General features: G+C 36.3%; 1 long non-coding RNA gene across 1 annotated transcript in view; it reads left to right on the top strand.

Annotated features, from left to right (window-relative positions):
* The window catches only part of LOC138148697 (uncharacterized), a 352,118-nt gene that overhangs the window by 135,236 nt on the left and 193,495 nt on the right, over positions 1–23,387 (top strand). The window contains exon 3 of the long non-coding RNA XR_011165128.1: positions 20,962–21,039. This is a non-coding gene — a long non-coding RNA (uncharacterized lncRNA). The remainder of the gene's footprint in view (positions 1–20,961; positions 21,040–23,387) is intronic.

Raw genomic sequence — 23,387 nt, 5'->3', positions numbered from 1 at the left:
GGAATGTTATCAACACAGTTGGAAGGTAGGGCTATTTCCTCGTAGCTTCTCTCCTATGAAGCACTTTGTTATGGTTGCTCAACCAATCAGATTTGAGATACAGGTTAGGTGTAAGTGGCAGCAGGATATTAACAACAATGACTTTTAACCATGAAATGATGATTTAGGCAACAATGGTAAATATGTGCCAGGAGCAGGCTTTGAATTTATTTACTTCACCTGTTTTTACAAAACATTTATTGTGGTTTATTGTTGCTACTAAAAATGGGGGAAGGAATATTTATTTTATCTGTTTTTGAATCCAACAATAGAATGCAATCCTCTAGAGGGCAAGACTTTGCTTTTTTTTAATCTACATCACTTAACAGAAAGCCTTGAACATAGTAGAGGTGTGCATTAGATGCTCAGTATGTTGCAATGTGGTGCATTCAGGACCTAGAAACATGAATGTAGTTTCTGAGAGAATATAACCTAGAAATAACTCAAGCTCTGGCTGAGCTCCCTCATTGGGGATCTCTTTGCTCACTCTGCTTTAAGGAAAATGCTTCCAAATCCTTTTGGACCTAGAGGCCCCCTGGCCTAGAGCTGCCAACTTGCCCCACCACTCCCACATCCTTTCTTTCAGCCTGGACTTGCTTCCTGATTAGAGCAAGTACCTGAGTGAAGGCTGATGAGTTCCCTTGGCTTAGGAACCAAGTGTTTTCCTTCATGTCAGACTCTGCATTTACAACTAGAAAGTTCTGGGCACACACTGAGAGAGAGAGAGAGAGACGAGATGTGTAGATTATTTTTCTAAAGCTACTGTGACTGTAGTGGCTTTCTGAGATATTTGAAAAGTGCAGCATGAATGACTCTGACATGGTCAAATGTGAGAAAATAAAATGCTTCATTTCCTAGGAACAAATCCTTATGTGTAAGACTCAACATCTCTTGTTTAGGGTTGACAGGAGAATATTTGCTCGTCTGGGTAACCTTTCAGCATCAAACTTCAATGTATGTGTCAAATCAAGCAAACATTAATCCCAGTAGATCAGGGGAAACTGAGTCATAGACACAAGCATAGGCTTGCCAAAGGTCACACAGAAGATCAGCACTGAAACAAAAGCAGAACTCCAGAAACCAATCCCATTATATTAATTACATGTTTATAACATCTTTTTAAACGGGACCTAAAGCAAATCTTTTCTTTTCTCATAGACTTAAGAAAATTCCAGCATAGGAATGGCCCTCAGAGGACACATATTTTAACTTTCATCTGATTTAGAAGCTCTTTGGTAGCAAGTTCACAAGGTAGTTATCCACCATGCACTAGACGGCCTCCAGGAACGAGGCACGGCATTATCTAAGAGGCAACATGGTGTAATGGAAAGAATGCTGTGTTTTTGTGTCAGAGGGCATAGCTTCAAACCTTGCTACTTACTACCTGTGTGATTTTGGACAAGTCACGTAACATTCATAAGCCTCAGTTTTCACATCTGTGAAATGGGAAGTTTTCCCTGGATAACTTATTAAACTCCTTCCAGCTCTAAATGTATAATCTTATAATTTCCCAAGGCTGTACTCTTGGAGAATTCTAAATTATGACTCTCTCCTGCTATACCATCAAATCTAAGGGCAAAACTAAACTCTTCTGATTGGCATTTAAAGCATTTCACAAACTAGCCCCTTCCTACTGTCTTTTTCCATATAATTCTCCTACCTGAACCCTATGGTACAGCTATACTGGTTTACTTACTATTTCTTACACACAAATATTCAACTCATGTTCCCAGAGCCTGGAATGTCTTCCTCCTTATCTCTGTCTTTTTTTAAACCTTTTTTTGGAGGGCAATGGGGTTAAGTAACTTGCCCAAAGTTACACGGCTAGTTTTTTTGTGTGGGTGTTAAGTGTCTGAGGCTGGAACTGAACTCAGGTCCTCCCAACTCTGGGGCCAGCGCTTTACTCACTGCGCCACCTAGCCGTCCCCTATCTCTGTCTTTTAAAATCATGCTTTTCTTCAAGACACAGTTCAAATTCTGACTTCTACATGAGGCCTTTCCTGATCTCTCTCCCCTCCACCAGTTTATGGGGTCTTCTGGAAGTTTACCTCTTCTATAGTACACACACACACACACACACACACACACACACGCACATATATATACACACACACATACACATATACATATATAGTATATATCCCTTTATATCCCTTTTCCTCATTAGGTTGCAAATTCCTTGAGGGCAAATACTATTTTGCTTTTGTGCTCATATCTTTAATTTCTTGCACTGGGCCTGTCACATAGTAGAAGTTCTAATAAATGCTTATTGCTTGACTGGGTGATATATAACCTTTTTCCTACATCGAGCTTGAATCTATCTCTCTGTAACTTCCAAATACTGCTCCTATTTGGGCCCCCTGTGACCAAATAGAACACATTCCATTCCTTTTCTGAATGATGACCATTCTGCAAACTGGTTCAGTTTCAAGGTTCAAATCTCCTATTAATCTAAAAGAATGTTTGAGTCTGAAATAAAAATGATTTATTCCCCCAAAGAAAATCATTAGGTGTCAATGTCATAAATGTCCCTAGATATTTATCAATTTATTTCTCCAAATCTAAAGGAATCATCCAGATTCAATGTCAAAACAGGACACAGGGGAGCATGATATAAGTTAAAGTGTCAATAAAGCAAAAAAAAAAAACAAAGAAAAAAACCCCAAATAAAAAACTGACAGGGCCCCCAAGGCATCAATATGGAGTGGGAAATGGAACTGATCCATTCTGTGTGATCAGTGTCTGAGGGAAAGAAAGTGGATTATTTAATTTTAGAAATACTACAATCAATAGAAGTTGAAACAGTAAAATCTGTCTGTCTAACCCTTAGTTAATCCCAAATTAGGCTAATCAGAACAACCAATTCTACTTGAAGCATTAGGGACAAAGAATTTTATTGAACTTTGGAGTTGTTCTTTTCATGCCTAAGTTGGGAGTTAATCTAAACTCTTTTTTTTTCCATCTGTGTCAAGTGGGGCAGAATCACACCCTATCCTATAGAGTGCTAGGATCTCATGTCCTATAGGCACTCTATGGGACTTATGAGTTGCTCTACATTTGCTTATTTCTATGTAATTCATTCATTTATTAATTATTCATTCTTTAGTTTCATTCATTCATTCATTCATCCAACACTCATGCTGTGACACTAGTTGCTAAAAATGTTGAATCGCAATCACAAGGACTGGGCATTGTCAGAGTTGCCCAGCTTTTGAGATAGATGTTACTCAGTCCAAGCCTGTTAGTTGCCACTAAGTGCAATGAAATATTCATTTATTAGGAATAGTTCTGGCCTAAACCACTCCACTAAGTATTGGAAAGTGTCTGTCATTTTCAAGGAGTCACCTGGGCATAGTGAGAATCTGAATAAGAAAAGACCAGCCCTTCAGGGAAAGCATTAAATCCCTTAAACACTATAAAGTGCCATCTGATTAGAAGATGGTGTTATTATTTTAAATATACAGTGAGCTATGTGGCCGTGGTACAAATTTAGGCTGAGACCTTCAGGGAAAATGATACCCCAAAATGTTCCTTGGTCCAAGTCTGGCTTTCTTTAAAAGGTTAAAATAGGGCTTGACCCCTAGGAACTTAGGGAGACTGTCATGTAGGGCCAGACCCTGGCTATTCATCATAATGGAAATGGCTGATGGAGATGGAGTAGCTGGGAATGGAGCTTGTGGAATTAATAATGAAGGGGGTTAATTGGCTCCATCTGGTGCTTTTCAGTCATCACTATTGTACTTTGAAGACTCAGTCTTCCCATACTTTAATCTTGTTTCTGTGGCACCTAAAGACATGGACATGGGAGGGGGGATCATGCCCATATTCATGCCCAGGCAGTGCACCAAACTTAAACTGAAATCTGAATTTTGATTCCATATTCACCCTCTTTCTACTTAAATTCTTTGTGACAATGAGCCATTGTATTGATTTATTTATGTCATAATTTTCCCTTCTGGAAAAAATCAAGACAATCTTAGCTTAAGAGGCTAGGTGAAAGGGCAGCTAGGTGGTGCAGCGGTTAGAACACTGGTCATGGAGTCAGGAGAACCTGAGTTCAATTCTGGCCTCAGAACTTACTAGCTCTGTGATCCTGGAGAAGTCATTTAACTCTGATTGTCTCCAAAATAAAAGTCTAGGTAAAGATTGAGTCAGAGCACTCTTGACATAGTGGATTAAAGCAGAAGAACCTGAGATTTGGGCTTGGTGTCAAGATGCTTTGGACCTTTACTAGTTGTTTAAGGCTATACTGGTTACTGAGAGACTCCAGATGCCTCATTTAACCTCTTCATACTTATCTGCTGGGCTACAGAAAAGTTGGCTGCCACCTGCCTTGGTGGAAGATAGTTCCTACACTGAGTTGGTAATGAAATAAATGAATGAAAGAGTATTATGTTCTTACCATGTGCCGAATATTAATCTTTCATGTATAGTTTGCTGAAATCTGTTCTGTTGAATAGCATAGCATAAGGATAGGGACGGGGCCTATGGTTGCTTTGATATATGGAATTTCAAGGTAGGGGCACTCCCTCTACTGTTTCAGGCTGGCATCTTCTCTAATTGATCAGGAAACATTTCCTTACATCAAGTCTTATGATCTTAGAGACTTGTGTAGGGCACTGAGAAGCTAAGTAGCTCAGCTAGGGTCAAACAACTTTTGTCACACATGGAATTTGAATGGCAAGTCTACTTGACCATGAGGCCAACTCTTTAGCCACAATAACCTGCTGCCTCTTGAAAAGCATATAGATGTGCCCTACTTCACTTATGGAACTGGTCAGGGTATCAAATACGGTGAGAAAGTATGATAATGTATTTTAACAGTTGAAAAAGTCAACGGTCCATTTCTAAAGATGATTAGGAAAAAAGGAAAAGAATTTATATGTTCTAGAATATTTATAGCAGCTTTCTTTATGATGGGAAAGAACTGGAAATTGCAAGGATGCCCATTAATTGGGGAATGGCTGAACAAATTATGGTATATGATCATGAGGGAATACTGCAAGAAAAACCTGGAAAGACTTGCATGAAATAATGAAGAGTGAAAGGATCAGAACCAAGAGAACATTGTATACAATTACAGCAATATCGCTTTAAGAACAACTTTGAATAAAGAAGTTATTTTGTCTATTATACCCAAATGAACTATAAAGGACCTATGTATAGAATAATTTTACATATATACATATACATACACACATATGTACTTATATGTATATCATAGATGTGTATATGTATGGTTGTATGTGTATACATATATATATATATATATATCTACTATCTATCTATCTACACCTATTTGTCTCTAAAGGTAGCCATCTCTATGATGGTGGGGATGGAAGAAAAAAAGAACTTTATTTTATAAATTTTGTTGTATATTTGAAAGGAATAACAGATTGTGCCAAGTAGATTTGTAGTTTTATGTACACTCATCTTTTTCATTGTACTATGTTATGGAAATGCTTGTTTTATCCTATAAATTGAAAATAAATTTTAAAATTCAGTAACATAATTTTCATCAGACTGTAAGCTATAGTGGGTTCCTTGCTAGTAGGGATTGTTTCCTTCTTTGTCTTTTTGCCCCTAGTGCCTAGCATAGTGCTTGGCATACGGTAAGTATTTAATAAATGCTTGCTGATTGATATGGTAGCTTAAAAAGCAAGAAATCTTGGGCTACATTAATAAAAACAATATCTATCACGAGGCAGTTAGCATTTCTGCTGAACTTGGCCCTGTTCAGCTCACTCCAGTTGAATCACTGGATTTTATCGAAAGGAATGGGGGATGGAGCTGTATGTATGGCATAGCCATACATCACTGTCAATGTCAGTTTGACGGCCGAGTAGAGGATGGACTGGAGGGGAGAGGTTTGATGAAGGGAGACTAACTATTGGGTTTTCACAACGGTCCAGGTATGATGTGAGGTCATGGTAATAGCTGTTTCTATTATTGCAGAATACTAGATTCCTAGGACCATTTTGTTTTTGCCTTTTTGTCCCCTGAAATAGCATCAAGCCTGGCCTATTAGTTACTTAATAAATGATGGTTGCATTGTTTTGGCAATCTAGTTGTCAGGCTGTTATTAAAATAAGGAAATTCATCTCTCCTCAGAGAAAGTAGTAAATACTGCCAAATACTAGAACTCCAAATGACTTACATCTGATGTGACCAGTACCCAAAGCAACCTCTGAAATATTCTTTTCCTAAGGTCCCTAGGAGAGATAGTGGATGTGAGTGTCAAAAGAGACATGGCCGGTGGTCCAAGACATTTTGATGTTCTTTCATCCCTTACTTCCACCACCACCCACTTCCTCTCTAATTGTGGTATTTCCTTTTATTCCATGGGAAACAATACTAAGGATGATCATCATGTTAGAAAAACAAAAACAAACATTTCCTATAACTCTTTCAGTTATTCTCCCCCTCCCCCATATCTTCTCTGCCTTTTCCCTGGCTCAATTGTGTTTAAATTGGCTACAGTATCATGCAATGTGCTATAAATCTGCCATGAAAATGGCTGCTTACCTATTTTTCTAGGTAAAGCTATATGATGGAATTTTGAAAAGACTGCTGCAGGACCAGCCGTCTCTAGTTATCCCAATAAGGAAGGCAAAATAGCTTCCTATTTGCCACACTATACTGTCTCACATCAGAGCAGAAGTCTTGAAGAACATGAAACTGACAGGCCCTCTGAGATTGAAAGGCACTCACATAATCTGGGAAATATGAGTGAGTGCAGAAGACGTTCCCAGAAGTCATCAGAAGTTCCTTGAGAACCTATAGTCAAACAGGTCAAGGATCTATGATTTTGTTGATAGGGGAGCTCCCCCCACCAATCCAGATTGCAACCGATCTATCATTCCAGTTATAAATCTTGAGATGCAAAGATGTTACACAGCAAGTGAGCATCAAAGACCTTATTTGAACTCACATCTTATTTATTCTGAGCTAGGCACTCTAACTACTGAACCATACCACCCTTATGCAATAGACTGCTCAATAAAAAATGAGGTAATTTTAAAGATGTTTTTAAGGTCTTGTAATGAGGCAGAAAAATTAGACGTGACACAATAAAGAGACTAGATAAAGGAATCAGAGTTAGAATTTGTTACCACGTCTCTATCACTGCTCAGGAGTATCATCACATCTAATGAGTTGCTGGACAGTTCTGGGTGTACACATTCCTTTACTGTAGAATAAGGATAGAGGTTTTCCCCAGGCTATTACAGCTTAACAGTCATGTCCCCTAAGTCTAATTTCCTTTTCTTTGATTGCACCTTTGCCCAGAGACCCTCTGAATTCCATTTGGCATTTTTACAAATATTCTCCAGCTGAAAAAAGTCCACTTGAATACACTTTACAGCTGGAAAAAGACCCTGAAGATCATCTAGCCAATTTTTTATTTTGTAGATGAGGGAATGGAATTCTAGTGATAGAATCAAGGCAGTGATCTGGGTCAGAAGAGATGGGAAAATCATCTCAAATGTAATTTGATATTTCAAGAGTCTAGGGCTTCATTTCAGGTATCTGTAATTCCCCCTGAGAACCCTCTACATGGAGGGAATGAGAGACTTCTTCCCAAAATATCACCCAAATAATCAATGAGCATTTCTTAGTACTTCCTATGTGCCAGGTATTGTGAAAAGCACTGCAATACAATGAAAGGCAGAAGGAATCCCTTCCTTCATGAAGCTCACATTCTAATGGAAAAGACACCATATAAATAAACCCACACTGAGTAGTAGAAAGATAACCTTAGGGAAGAAGACTCAAGTAGTTAGGGGACCAGGAAAGGTTTCCTGCAAAAGGGGGCATTTGAGCTGAATCTTGAAAGAAGTCAAGGATGCCGAGATGTGGTTATGTAACAATGTTTTAAGACTGACTAAGTCATTTTGACTATTATAAATAAACAAATGAAAAATAAAGGATATATGAAGAAAGACTATCTGCATTCAGAGAAAGAACCAATAAATAGAAATATGTATAGAATGATTTTACAGTTAGATAGACAGATATAGATTAAAGATATAGATATATCTATTTGTGTCTAATGGTAGCCATCTCTAAGGTTGGGGGAGGGAAGAAAAAAAATTGCATAACTTTTGTATATTTAGAGGTAATATCAGGTTGTAAGTGGTAGATTTGCAGTTTTGTGAACAATCATCTTTTATATTGTACTATAGTATAAAAATGCTTGCTTTGTTCCATGAATAGAAGATAAAATAAATTTCAAAAGAAAAGATGTAGACGTGAAACAGAAATGCACTCTAGGCATGAATATCTGCCCATGCAAAGGTATGGAAGCTGGAGATAAAAATAGTCATGTTATATAAACAGCAAATAGGCCAGTGTGACGAGACATTTAAGTGGATGGGAGGAAATAAAGTATAAAAAAATTAAGATGGTTTCATTAATGTCATTGCCAATTTTTATTGTAACACCTTTAATTCTTATTGTATATTCTTCATGAGTTTCTGTAAATACATATGTATGTATACATACATTTATGTCTATATCTATATCTATATATCACATGGTGAATGCTCTCCATCCTGCACTCTGGCTACTGACTTTGTTGGTTTCTACAGGAAATGTCCCCCAACGCCTCTTGATTCCATTGTTTTCTTTCTTTTAATTTTTTTTATCCTGTATATAGCTTACTTTGAATATATTTGTTTTCATGGTGTCTCCAACATCAGATTGTAAGATCTTTGAGGACAGGGACTGTAATTTGCCTCTTTTTGTACCCCTCGTGCTTAGCACAGTGCCAGGCAAATAATAGATGCTGAATAAATGTTTATGGAATGAATAATTCAACTTCTATTGGCAAGCTGCACTGAAATTCACTAGACTGGTCCATAGATACATGTAATTCCACCAAGTTTATGCTCTGTTTCTCCAGAACAGAGGAAATTAGAAGAGCATAATCCCTAGTGACATAACATTTAAGAGGTATAGGACAGTGAAAAGGATACTGGAGTTGGAGTCAGAAGACCTGGATTTGAATCCCTACCCTGACCTGTTTTATCTGTGTCATCTTGAACCAGTCACATTAAATACCTGGGTTTAATTTCCTTATAATCATTATGAAGGGGTTGAGGTGCCTGTGCTCTTAATTATGATCTATGGACTCAGAATGTTCTCTTACCCAGTGGAAGGGTTTTTGAGTAGCATAGTGGATCCCATATCATTTGAGATTACAATGGACAGAAAGATGGAACTGATGCCATCTTTATGACCTTTCATTGACTCTTGAAGATGGAGAGAATGTTGAAAACAGAACTTGCTGTGACTTATCTGTCTAATTTATGTGAGTTCAGAGTCACCCAATACTCAGGTTCATTTCAACTGTAAGTTCATGTTCCAAGTGAAAGCTTTTAAAAGGAAAACACCATAAACATTTCATTTTCACTATGTTATCCCTCCCTCTAACCCTGCTTAGTGATTCAACCACAAAATCCAAACTTCTGGTCCAGCCCCTTCCTCCAAAGCAGAGTAATGTAGAAACCATAAAAATGAGATGATTGTTGACACTTCTTTTTAACATCTGCAGGATTCAGACTCCACAGATCTCCCTTGGAAACTCATTCTAGTGTTTTCTTGCCCTTAAAGTAAGGCTGTTCTTCCTTATATCCAAGTACTCTCTCTCAGTATAGAGGAACTCATTGTCCAGGTTTCCACGTAGCCAGGAGACTTCTAATAAATATCCACTTTATAATCTTTTAACATTTAAGATGCATCTTTCACTACGTTCATTGCTAATATCTTATCATGGCACAATATGAGTTCTTGAAGGTATGTTAGTAAACCATAGATCTACCAGGTACTATTTATTTGGAAAAACTTCTAGTAGAGGCCTGGAGTTGGGCTATGTGTTTGTAATTTATGAAATAGTCTGCTTAATTTCAGGAAGGTAAATCATCAGAAGGTAGGACTCAAAGGGATAATTTGCTATGGTTCACAATAATGACCAAGACTTGGGAACCTGACATCTGCTTTAATGGAAAAAAGACCCACAACAAGAAAATTTAAAATCTTTTGATGACTTGAAACACACTTGAAACTGGTTTTTTAAATTACCACCAGTTGTAAATTGGTCCAACCATTCTGGAACTGATGCTAAGAAAATGACTATAAAATAACCAGCACCCTGGACCAGGAGATTCTACTACCAAGTATGTATTACAAGGAAATGAAAGACAGAGTAAAAAGGCCCACAAAGAACAAAATAACCAGAGCAGAATTGTTCCTGATTGCAGAAAATTGGGATCAAATATATGCCCATGATTTGGTGAATGGATGAACAAACTGTTGTGTGTACATTTGATGAAATATTACTGAACTATTGGAATAATGCATGTGAAGAAGTCAAAGAAGCATGGAAAGATAAATAGACTGATACAAAGTAAAATAAGCAGAATCATGAAAACAATATACACAATGGCTAAGATGACGTAAATACAAAGCGTGATATCACTAACAAGGAAACAACACCATGTGCTACATACTTATGATGACTGAGTTTGGCTTCAGAGAAGACATGGTGAAAATACAATTCCTTCTCTTCTTTGCAAAGATGGGGGAGGGCACAAATGTGAAACATTGCCTATATTTTCTGACTTGGTTGATGCATCTGTTAGCTTTGTTAAGATGATTTTTTTCCTCCACCTTTTTTATTTTTTTTATTCGAGTGTTGGTTTGATAGATAGTAGAAGAGGAGAAACCTATTTGGAGATTAAAGCAGAAAAAATAAATCAATCACTTATAAATACAAAGAGGAGACCAGAAGAAGATTCAGAAAATGAATAAAGCAGAGTACTATTAGCACTATCACTTTTAATGTAACATGCATTAAAAAGAACATGGTCTACATAGTGATTTCATAGTTTCATGTACAATTATCTTGTTTTGGCTTTCTTTGTGCTTGGAAATGTCCATGAAAGGTAATAATAAAAAAATGATATGTGAAAAAAGGAAACTAATACAAACTTTAAAAACAATACAAATTTTTAATACTCTCTCCTCTTTTCCCCAATTCCCCCCTTCCCAGGATAAGCAGTCCAAACACCTAACCATTTATCTCAAATACTATTTTCCAAGGACAGCCAGGTTGCACAATGGATAGAGCCACAGGTATGGACTCAGGAAAACTCATCTTCCCAAGTTCAAATCTTGTCTCAGATACTTACTATCTGTGCAACCCTGGGCAAGTCGCTTAACCCTGTTTGCCTTAGTTTCCTATTCTGCAAAAATGAACTGGGAAAGGAAGCCATTCTAGTATTTTTTCCCAAAAAAAACCCAAATGGTGCTGCAAAATGTTGGACTCAACTGAACAACACAAGAATTATTTTCCATATCTTTAATGATTTCTATTGCTCTGTCCATGACCTTTCAATATCTTTCCATCTCTCTTAAAAAGTGAACCCTAGTTTCTCTTTCACTCTTGATGAATAACAAGCCAGTTCATTTTTCTCTGGAAGGCATTGGTTTGGTGTCTCCTGTACTTTTTCAGGGGGAAATAAATGTTTCTGAGAAATGAATCAGAAATGTTAAATAATCCCCTAGTGTGTTGAATTTGCTCTCAACCAGGCTTAATGTCTTGGCTCTGGTTTAGACATTTTGAATACAGGAGAAAGGTCTGAAATGTTAATGCCTAAGGACCACTTCACAGTCAGAGCAAGCACCTTCACTTTCCAAGGCTTCTGTGTTAATCAAAGATGATTAAAGCCAGGCCCAAAAGCCAGCTGCCTTTTAAAAATCCTGAATGAGGAATAAGTTGAAGATTATAATTTCACCATTTTGATAAATACTTGCCCCTTTCTATGATATCTGGATACATGTTATCTAAAAAGAAAAAAAAATGCCTGTCCTCTTATAATTTGCCCAGGTGGGTTGCATGCTGGTTATTACATTGGAGGAAATTCAATGAAGGCTCTTCTCCAGAGAATGAAAGCAAATGGTGGTGGGGTTAGAACAATCAGTTGGCATTTAGGAAGTAGCTGAAACAGGAAGAGAAACAGGATGTACCAGGGTACTACACTCCTCCCATCATCCTCATCCTCCCCCCACAGCAACTCAGACTTAGGGTTGGTTGGAGCCAGGTGAGTCCTTAAATTTTCAGTGTAAGGATTTGCACTTTGGAAGTCAGCAAATGTTACAAATCGGGGCTTGGTTACTGTTTCATTTATTGTCTAGATTTAAGAAAGTCTTTGAGAAATGTCAATGGTGCAGATCAACATAAAAGTGTTTGTTGAGTACATTTTTCCCCAGAGAGCTGGATGTTAAAATTCATCTCTGCCCCCCCCCACCCCCTCTGATAGAAGAGCTTTCACTGAGTCTAGCCAAGAACCAGGCTTCCACACCATAATCTGGCCATCTCTGCACCATGTTGACCTTCCAATCCACCCACCCCAATTTTGAAGTCCCCCATTAGAATGTTATACATTCTAATACAGGGTGAACTGAGGAGCTTCCTTAAAAGAAAAGAACATTGCACATAATATAAATCTATGGTTCTAAGTAAAATTATTTTTTGTCATATATATATATATGGAAATAGTCATTTTATTTGATGAATGTTAAATTCAGAATAATTGCTGTTTGAAGAATCTAAGTTATTTGAGGATAGGGACAGTCTTATTAATTAAATTTGTATTCCTAGGACTAAACACAATGTCCAACATATAGTAACTGCTTAATAATTCTTGTCCCTATCTCTGTTTCTTCTTTCTCTCTATGTCTCTCTCTCTATCTGTTTGCATCTGTCTCTCTTTCTCTGTCTGTCTATCTCTCTCTCTGTCATACACACACATTCTTGCACCTATTTAAAGAGTGTGAAACAAACAAAATCAAATTTTTGAGCACCTCGAAAAAAGTCAACACTGAAACTTAATGCCTATGCATTTTTTTGAAAATCTAACTTCCTCATTAAATAACAAAACAGCATCTCTTTCCAAATGAAATAATCCAGAACATGAACGTTGATCTGATATTACAAGACCTGGGTTTGAATCTGAGCCTTGACACTTGAATAACCTTTGGCCAACTACTTCATCTCTTGGGCTTCACATCCCTTATCTCTAAAATGAGAAAGTTGAAAGAAATGATCTTTAGGGCTCCTTTGAGCTCAAAATCTTTGAATAAATCAATCAATCCTGAATCCTGCTGCCAGAAGCATCTTCCTTAAGTACTTCTTTCATCATGACTCTTCTCTGTTCAAAATCTTTCAGTTCTTCTGTATTTCTTATCACATGAAATCTAAACTCCCACACCTGGCTTTGAAGGTCGTCCAGAATCTGGTCCCAGCTTTACTTGGACCACTCCCCAGAATTCACCCTTTTGCTCTAGGCAACCCCTTCACTTTCACACATGTGTCCTAGGAGATATAAAACCAGGGTCATGTTATTTTCTTGGAATAAAAAGGGAGTTGGATAATTTTTAAATCTACAGAGATTAAAATTAAAATTCATAAATCAACTTGCACATTTCACTAGCTTGTTTTTCTCTCTAGTGGAGATCCATTATTTTAGTTACCAGATCAGTAATATTATGTGACTATACTTATACTAATATTAATAGTATATTGATAATGAATATAAAATATTGTACTTTGTATTTTTTGTATAAAATATTGTAACCATATCTTTCATAATGAGAGATAACATGACATATTGGACATAGAACTGACCTTTGAAGCACAGAGAGCTGAGTCCTTCAAATCCTTTCTCTGATATATACCGAACAAACGTATGTGTGTGTGCCTATAAGTGTATACTTTAATTTCTTTTGTGAGATAATATACATACATGTATGTATGTGCATAAATTTCTGTATATGTATGTGTAAATATATATATATATATATATATATATATATATATATATACATACACATATATGGTAAGAGAGAGAGGAGAGAGAACCAGGAACTCAACATTCACAAAGAGCAGGGTAACCAGTAGTCCTGAAAAATGATGGTAATATTTTAGGGCTGCTAGGAAAGTCACAAGTCCCAATGTTCTTCCATGCTCTGTCACTGATACATGAAATTCTGCTATTAATTCAATACAAGCATTTGTTAAGTAACAGCTGCATGGAAGGCATTGTGCTAGATACTAGAGACAACTAAAAAAGAAAATGCATCCCTGACTTCAAGGAGAATGAATCCTGCTGGGATATTAATTATATGTCTTGAGGTTTTCTCCATATTCAAAATCAAAACAGTCTTGTGAAACATGTTAGTCATTATTAATCACCTTGAATTATTTTATCAAATAATTTCTTCAGATCAGGTTTTAATATAGAAGGAGCTTGAGAGGATATGATCATATTGGGACATGGGGTAGGAGGAAAGGGAAGAAATATTGTAGCGAAAAGGAAATGACTCCTCAGAAAACTGTGTAAACAGATCCTCTTTTGGATAAATTAAATGGTTAAATCTTATAGCCTCTCATTGGACAACAAGCTTTAGAACTCTTCTTCCAACACCCACTCACATGTGTAGTTTGGGACCCCAATGGGCAACTAATACTTCTCCCCCAAAGATATGAGAGGTTAAGGGGTTAGACTTGCTTCCTAGAGGGATTGCTCACGAGCCCCGCCCCGATGAAGATCATTTGATAAGAATTAACCAGCCAGAATGAACTGGTTTTTAGAATGGGTGTTTACTAGGGCAATATTTTAAAAATAGTTGATATAAAGCATAACCCCACCAAAAAATAACAGGGTATATTGTATATAGTGTCCAATGGTTACTATATGGAAAATGGTCTCAAGCTTTGAACACATGGAAAATGGATCAAATGAGAAATTACATATATATATATATATATATATATATATATATATATATATATATATATATATATATATAATGTGTTCCACAAACTGTAAAGCACTATGTAAATGATTGTTGTTATTGGCATGGTCTTGTGACCATGGACATGTGACATGGACAAGAGGGAAGGACTCAGAAAGGATTATCAAGAAGACAACTACCATTGATCTTGCAATAGTCTATCATCACCACTAACTTTTGTTGCTTTCTGAATAAGATCATCCAGCTAGCAATAAGGTCTGCCACAGAGGACCTTTACATTTATACACCATACAAAAGAGCATAAACAGACTCATAGAAAAAGGCAACCAAGAAAACCAAGTGACTGAAATCACACCATTCTGTCATATTGAGATTCTCCCACTTTCAAAGATAACCATGCCTTGTAATAAGCAACAAAATGGACTATCCTTTACCTCAAGAAAAGAAGCTTTGTTTCCTCCAGTTTTTAGTTGGAGGCTTAGAGTGAGAGGAAAGCTGGTACCCTGGTCAGGGTTATTCATGGCAGCTGCTGCTTTCCTGCCCCCAGAGTTCTTTCTTTTTTTGGTGAGTGTGTGATGGGGTCTATTGCTTTGAAAAGTGATATGAGAAGAGATGTATCCAAATGCTGTTTGATGCCCATAGAAAATGTTTAGAAACATAGTACTATTCCGAGTGACCTGGCCTAAATAGTGGCAATTATCTCTATTTGGAAATGAGAGCAAGATGCATGGTATGTCTCATTACTTTCAAGGCTGGAGAATTAAAGGAAGTTTGTGGGGAGCAATAAGGTACTGTGGGGTACAATAAGGAGTTGCTAGTAGACTACTACCTAGTTTTGAATGTCACCATGAGGAAAAGTAGGTGTGATTCAGGTGCATTCTAACCATAATAAAGATAAGATGGACAGGAAGTGCAAACAGGAGACTGAAGTCTAAGGTGCAGTAAGAAGGATTAGACAAGTCACTCAAGTGAGTGTAAGGCAGGATTTTTTTTATCTCCTCCTTCCAAGAGACCACTACAATAGCTGATAGGAAGAGGTATGCAGTTTACTGGAATGTGCAAAATGAAGTATGACATGTGGCGGAGAGGCAGACCACATGATCCCAACTACATCTAGAATTCTGACAGACCAGGAAAGAGGGGAATGATCTAATTAGACTCTACCATCAAGGTGACAGATGTCTCTATACAACCTTCTTAGGTGAAGTAATTAGGTCAGACACTTTTTTCCCCTTTTACCTCCCTTAGGAAGATAATTGGTGAGTTGATCTCACCAGACTAGGTATGTATGAGTCATTTTGTTATTGTTAATCCATAATCCCTTACTGAGTTCCTACTATGTGCCAGGCACTATACTGGAAATACAGATACAAAAATGGACCAATCCTTACTCTTCCCTACAGGTTTACAATCAGTTTTGCTGGGAAAGATATTCTTGATGGGAAGCTTATATATATATATATATATATATATATATATATATATATATATATATTGCCTTTTGGACTATCATATATGATCCTCTCTACTTTTTCCTTGTGTGATCATGACTATGGATTCTCATTACTTGAACTCTTTCTTTCTGACTGCTTTCAGTACTTTCTCTATGACAGGGAAGTTTTGCATTTTTTTCTATAATATTCTTGTGCATTTTCATTTTGGGATTCCTTTCAGATGGTGGTCAGTGGGTTTTTTTTTCCTGTTTTCACTTTCTCATTCTTCTATGTCTGGGAAGTTTTCTTTCATGATTTCTTGAAATATGATAGCCAGGCTTTTTTCTTGGTCATGACTTTATTGTCCCATGATTAACAATCTTTCCTATGAATTGCCATACGTTCTATTGGGGGTAAAAGAAGAGGCACCATGGTATCATGGGTAGAGAACCAGTAATGGAATGAGGAAAGCCTGGGGAAAAGGGTTGCTTCTGTGTGGTATGATGGAAAGAGAACTGACTGTGGAATCAGCAGAAATCAGATCAAATTCTCCCTCTTGAGGCTGCCTGTGTGACATGAAATAGACTCTCTAGCCTCTCTGAGCCTCAATGTCTATACTGTGAAATGAAGGTTTGGATTATGTGGCTTTACTGGTCCTTCCACATGTATGATCTCATACTTACTTGTTATGACTTAACTCCATCAGTGACAGTCTTGAGTGATTCTCTAAGACTAGCAAGTGCAGAACAAGTGTTGATTTACATTGGTGAGGGTGTTTCCTCACCAGGAGTGCCCTGTGCCTCTGGTCATGGGTCCAATATTAAAAAATGTATGAAGAAAACATAAAACTGGGGATAAGTGAAGCTTCCTCTTTGAGGCTCCAGGACCACGAGGAAGGTTGAGGCCTTTTGGGTATTTCTCTTGGATAGAATCTTTTGGGTGGCCCAGGAGGGGCATTGTTTGGTGCTCCCCAAACCCTAGAGGTTCTTTGGGAAAGAAATAACTGTCAATTTCCATTCAGTGTATATGCTGTCATCATGCTGTATTAGAGGCTCTCAGGTCTTCAATGAGTTCCATCATGCAAAGAAAGCTATAAGACAGATCAGTGCAGTTATTTCTAAGCTAAAGTGTTCCTCAAATACTCAATGTCTATTTTAGTTTAGAATATTCAATAAATTTCTAGCCCTTTTTTCCAAGTTAAATGTCTATGTGAGTTACTGGGTATAATCTTCCAAGATGAACAATAACTGAGGTCATAAAATTTCAACTTCTTCAGAATCTTGGAACACATATAAGCGAATCACATCTCTCCACCAATAACCAACCAACCGTTACTCCCAGGGTAGCAAGCTGGCCTAGCTGAAGCAGCCGGGCTCCCTAAAGAGGAGGCAGCACGTGTTAGGCAAGACAAACCAAACCACTAGCAGCACCCCCTTGACAACTCTCTCCTCTCACACACTGATGGCCACAACCCAGGCTTTTGCATCCAAGAACCTTTGCAATAGAAATGTTTCCAGCACAGTGTCCACAGTCTTCCAAGATTACTTCATGGGAAATAATGCCTGTGGAGAAGCATAGTGGCAAATGCTCCTACAGGTGCTTACACCTTAACTACTGAAGGCCCAGAAAAGAAAGATTTTGCCATGAAAGTGCTACAAGTGATTCAACATTAGAAACTGATAAGATTTTACCAGTGGAAATGACATCAAAGAAGAGATATCACTATCTGTTTTTCTGCTGCACCCTAAGGGCAATGGGAGCATTCTTGACTTGTAACTGAAACCATCTGTATGTGTTATTTTCCCCATTAGAAATGTGAATTCCTTAAGAGCAAGGACTGTATTTTTTTTCTATTTGGATCTCTAGTATTTAGCACAGTGCTTTTTTCATAAGTGTTTAATAAGTTCTTACCTGATTAGTTTATTCATTCAGGTATTGGAAGACAGGTTAGTTTTAGGGGTGAATAAAAAAAACCCATTCATAAAATACTTAGAAATTACATAGACTACCAGAACAAGTGACTTTGGTCTCAATCTTCATTTTTAGTAGGACCTGATCTTCAGGTTTTACATTTATGGAAATCACATGAGATGAAATAAGTGAAACTTTTTTGAAAAAGTAAATGAATCTTTATCTGAATGTGAGGACAAGTGATTTAAGTCAGCTTTATTTAAAAATCAGTCAGCATGGAGAAACAGAATGTATTTTTCTTTTTAAAAAATAAATTTATTAACACAATTTGGGTTTGACACAAAGATGTTTCCTGATAAATGCACAGATGTACATATATAATCTTTACAAAATACATTCCATTAGGAAATTGTTTGATTATTGCTTATTAACAGAAAGAAGGGACATATCCTTTACCTCTGGCAGTACATTTTCAACATCGAGCAAAACTTTGTTGCTTTCCCTTGCTGGCTATTCACATGGCTTCGTTTATTGTGTATACCATTCTGTTGGCATTGCTTTTTAAAAGCTGCAACTCTTTTTATGAGTCTTCCCTTTTTTCAGAATTTATTTTCATTACTCTTTAGGGCCCGGTAACACTTTTTTAGCTTCATATACTATACTGTAGTTTGCATTCCATTCCTCATGTACTGGGTACATGCCTTTATAGCTTTTGGTTATCATAAATCATTCTGCTATGAGCACTTTTGTACATATGAGTCTTTTCTTGCTATACATAATTTCCTCAGGGTATAGTCCCAGTAGTGGGATTTCTGGGTCAAAGGGTTTGAACAATTCAGTAACTTTTCTTGCATAATTTCAAACTGTTTTTCAGAACAGTTGAAACATTTCATTGCCATTTTGGCAGTGAATGAATTAATGTGCTTGCTTTCCAACAACCTCTCTAACAATGGGCATTCCCATCTTTTATACATTTTGTTAATGGGTATGAGAATTTGTTTTATTTTTCATTTCTCATCTTTGTGATTTCTAACATTTTCCAACTGATTATTGATGCTTTATATTTCTTCTTTTCCAAATTGTGTGCTTTTGATCCCTTGTGTATTGGAGAATATTTTATATGTTTGTAACAATTCCCTATAGATTTTGGTGTCAGTCTTTTGTCAGAGATGTAAAAAACAAAGATCCCCTTCCCCATCTCTATTTCTTCTGAGACTAGCAGAAGTAAGTTTTTCAAGTTAGCAAAATGTTTTGATCCTATCTTAGAGTAGAAATCATCAAATAGAATGCAATAATTTTGGAATAAGAGAGAGACTCATTTTATAAATAAGGAAACCCCTGGAGCCAGAGAAATTAAATAACTTGTTTCTCTCTCTCTCTCTCTCTCTCTCTCTCTCTCTCTCTCTCTCTCTCTCCTATTCAACCCAAGCAATTAGGTCTATCTTCCTCTTCTTTTTTAAAAAACAAAACCTTAAAAATCCCTTATTGGGGCATCTAGGTGGTGCAGTGAATAGAGCACCAGCCCTGGAGTCAGGAGGACCTGAGTTCAAATGCGACCTCAGACACTTAACACTTACTAGCTGTGTGACATTGGGCAAGTCACTTAACCCCAATTTCCCTGCATTCCCCCCCCCAAAAAGCAAAAAAATAGAAAAAAATCTTTTCTTATACAGAATCACTTTTACTCTTTAAAAAGTGATCTTCTAAAATCTGAGGATATCAGACATTTCCCAAAAGAACTAAATGAGGAGTTCAGACTAGATGACTGCTGAGATCTCTTTTAGCCCCTCATTTACCAAATCAATGAATATTCATTAAGTGCCTACTACATACATGCAAGGTACTATGCTATGGGATACAAAGATAAAGGACAAAAATGGTCCCTGAATTCAAGGAGTTTATATTTCCTTGAGACCTACAACATGTAAGTGCACAAAATTATCTGAGTTTGAAAGAGGCATTAACAATTCATAAAGTACTATACAAATGTTAGCAATCATTACAGTCTGACCTTGAGGTCCATACCTAGCAATGGAATCTTAGAGTAAAAAAATATGGACATTTTAGTCATTCTCTTCACCAGATTCTAGATTCCTTTCCAGGATGGTAAGATGAATTCATATCTCCACCAACAATACAAAATTATGCCCATGATCCCAGAACATCTTTTGTGTAGACTACTCCCATTTTTTTTCTTTACCAATTATCAAAATACGAGGAAAAACCTCACAGTCGTTTTGAGCAACATTTCTCTTTTTATTGGTGGTTTATAATATGTCTTCATATAGTTACTAAGTTTCAAATTCTCATGAAACCTGTTCATTCATATCATTTGACCACTTACTTACTGGCAAATGGCTTTTGGTCATAAATTTCTGTTAATTTCTAATTATATCTTGGATAATAGAGCCTGAATAGAGATAATTATTCTTCTTTTGGCTGCTATTGTTCTTATCTTAGTTGTATTAATTTTGTTGTTGGAAAATCTTTTTAATTTCATGAAATTATAATTATCTATCTTTTGTAATAACATCTATTATCTCTATTTTTGCACTTCCTATTTAACTATAAATGGAAAAGCATTTGATGTGTTTCTGGTCTAATTTTTATGGCATTATCTTTAATGTCTAGTTCATATATTCATTTTGAATTTAACAGTGGTATATAGTAAATGGTGTATGATGCTGGTCTAAACCTAATTTCTTACATACAGATTTCCAGTTTTCCTAACATTTTTTTCAAATATGGTATTCTTTTGTAGGCAACTTATGTTCCTGGTTTTATGGAATACCCAGTTACTGAGACAAGAGAGAGCAGTAGAATGATCAAAGGATCGGAGGTAAGAGCTCACTTAGAGGATTGCTTGCCCCAGAGTGATTTGGGTTTAAAGGCATAATGAAGTAGTTCTATTTGGAACACAATGGTCTGGCCCAAAGAATAAATGGACCTTCATTTAGAAAGATCAAAGTCATGTACTGCATCCCAGGCCATTGCCAGTTGTCTTGATTTATGTCTTGCCACAAGACTTCAATGACTCTAAGAGCGAATAAGGCAGATGACTTTCTGAGGCTCTACCTCACAAACCAAGACATCAACCTTCTGATACCATTGGTCCTCTTTGAGAATGAAGAATGAACAACAACATTCTCTGGCTAATTCAGACATTACATTAAGGGTTAATCTCTGGACAATTAACACTGATACCTATGTTTCTGTGTGCACGAAGACAAAAGTGTCACATGTCTCAGATGATAAATGTTAAAGGTCAAATCTTGGTTCAGGACTACTTCTTAGTAATTCTTATTTATGTGAGAAATATAACAGAAGAAATCAATGATTAACTCCATAGAAAATGAACAAAAATAGAAAAGGTGAAAAGATTTTGTTGAATGCAATTCTCAAAGAACCTTATCATTCTGAATATCTTTCAAATTCTTATGACCTCTATTATCAAAGTCAGATCTAAACAATTGGGAAAATATTAATTACTCGTGGGTAACCTGTGCCAATATAATAAAAATGTCAATTCTACCTAAATTAATTTATTTGTTCAATGTCATGCTAATCAAAATACCAAAAGTATTGTATAGAACTAGAAAAAATAACAGTATACCTGGATGAACAAAAGGTTAAGAATATTAAGGTAATTAATAAAAAAAATGTGATGGAAGGTGGCCTAGCTGTACCACATCTCATACTGTGTTATACAGTAGTAATTATCCAAATAATCTGGTGTTATTTAAGAAATAAAGTGGTGGATCAGTGGAATGGATTAGGTACATAATATAACAGTAGTAAATATCCATGGTAATCTAGTGTTTGACAAACCAATGGTCCAAGCTTTTGGGACAAGAATTCACTATTTGACAAAAATTTCAGGGAAAATGAGAAAGCAATTTGTCAGAAACTAGATATAGATCAACATCTCACTCCATGTACCAAGATAAAGTCAAAATGGGTACATGATTTAAACATAAATGTGATACCATAATCAAATTAGGGGAGCATGGAATAGCTCACCTCAGATCTATGAATAAGAAAATTTATGAATAAAGAAGAGATATAGAGCAATATAAGATAAAATGGATAATTTTTATTTTAAATTTTAAAAGTTTTTGTATAAACAAATCTAGTGCATTCAAAATTAGAAGGAAAGCAGAAATCTAGGGAAAAATTACAAGTGTCTCTCATAAAAGTCTCACTTCTCAAATATATATATATATATATATGGAGACAGACAGAGACAGAGACATAATGGAGTCAAATTTATAAGAATTAAAGTCATTCCCCAATTTATAGATGATGAAAGGGTATGAACAGGCACTTTTCAAATGAAGAAATCAAATATACATATAAATGTATGTATATATATTCACATGAAAAAATGCTCTAAACCACTATTGATTAGAGAAATGTAAATTAAAACATCTTTCAGGTACCACTTCACACCTATCAGATTGGTTAATATAGAAGAAAATGAAAATGATAAACGTTGGAGGGGTGTGGTAAAATGGAAACACTAAGGGACTACTGGAGGAGCTGTAAACTGATCCAACCATTCTGGAGAGCAATTTAGAACTATGCTCAAATGATAATCAAACAGTGTGTACCTTTGGATCCAACAATATCACCTCTAGGTCTATATCCCAAAGGTATTTTTTTTTTAAAAAAAAGACCCACAAGTAGAAAAACATTTATAGCAGCTCTTTATTGTGGCAAAAAAATTGGAAATTAAAGAGATGCCCATCAATTAGGGAATGTCTGAACAATCTGTGGTATATGAATGTAATGGAATACTATTGTGCTATAAGAAATGATGAACAGGTGAACTTCAGAAAAACCTTGAAAGACATATGAACAGATGGCCAATGAAGTGAGCAGAACTAGCGGAACATTGTACACAGTAATAGAAATCTTGTACAATGATCAACTTTGAATGACTTAGTTATTCTCAGAAATATAGTGATCCAAGACAATTCCAAAAGACTCATGGTGAAAGATATTACCCACATTTAAAGAAATACTTGTTGAATGTAGACCAAAGCAGACTATTTTTATGTTTTTCATATTTTTTCACAACATAACTAATATGGAAATATGTTTTGCATGATTGTGCACATGTAACCTATATCAAATTGATTACTGTCTCAAGAAGGGATGAGGGGAATAAGTGAGGAGACAATCTGG

This window comes from Petaurus breviceps, unplaced genomic scaffold (genome assembly GCF_028583685.1).
Source record: "Petaurus breviceps papuanus isolate PSGF00001 unplaced genomic scaffold, PetGlider_PUasm1.0 90825, whole genome shotgun sequence".
NCBI lineage: Eukaryota > Metazoa > Chordata > Mammalia > Diprotodontia > Petauridae > Petaurus > Petaurus breviceps.
This window is presented reverse-complemented; position numbering and strand designations above follow the sequence as displayed.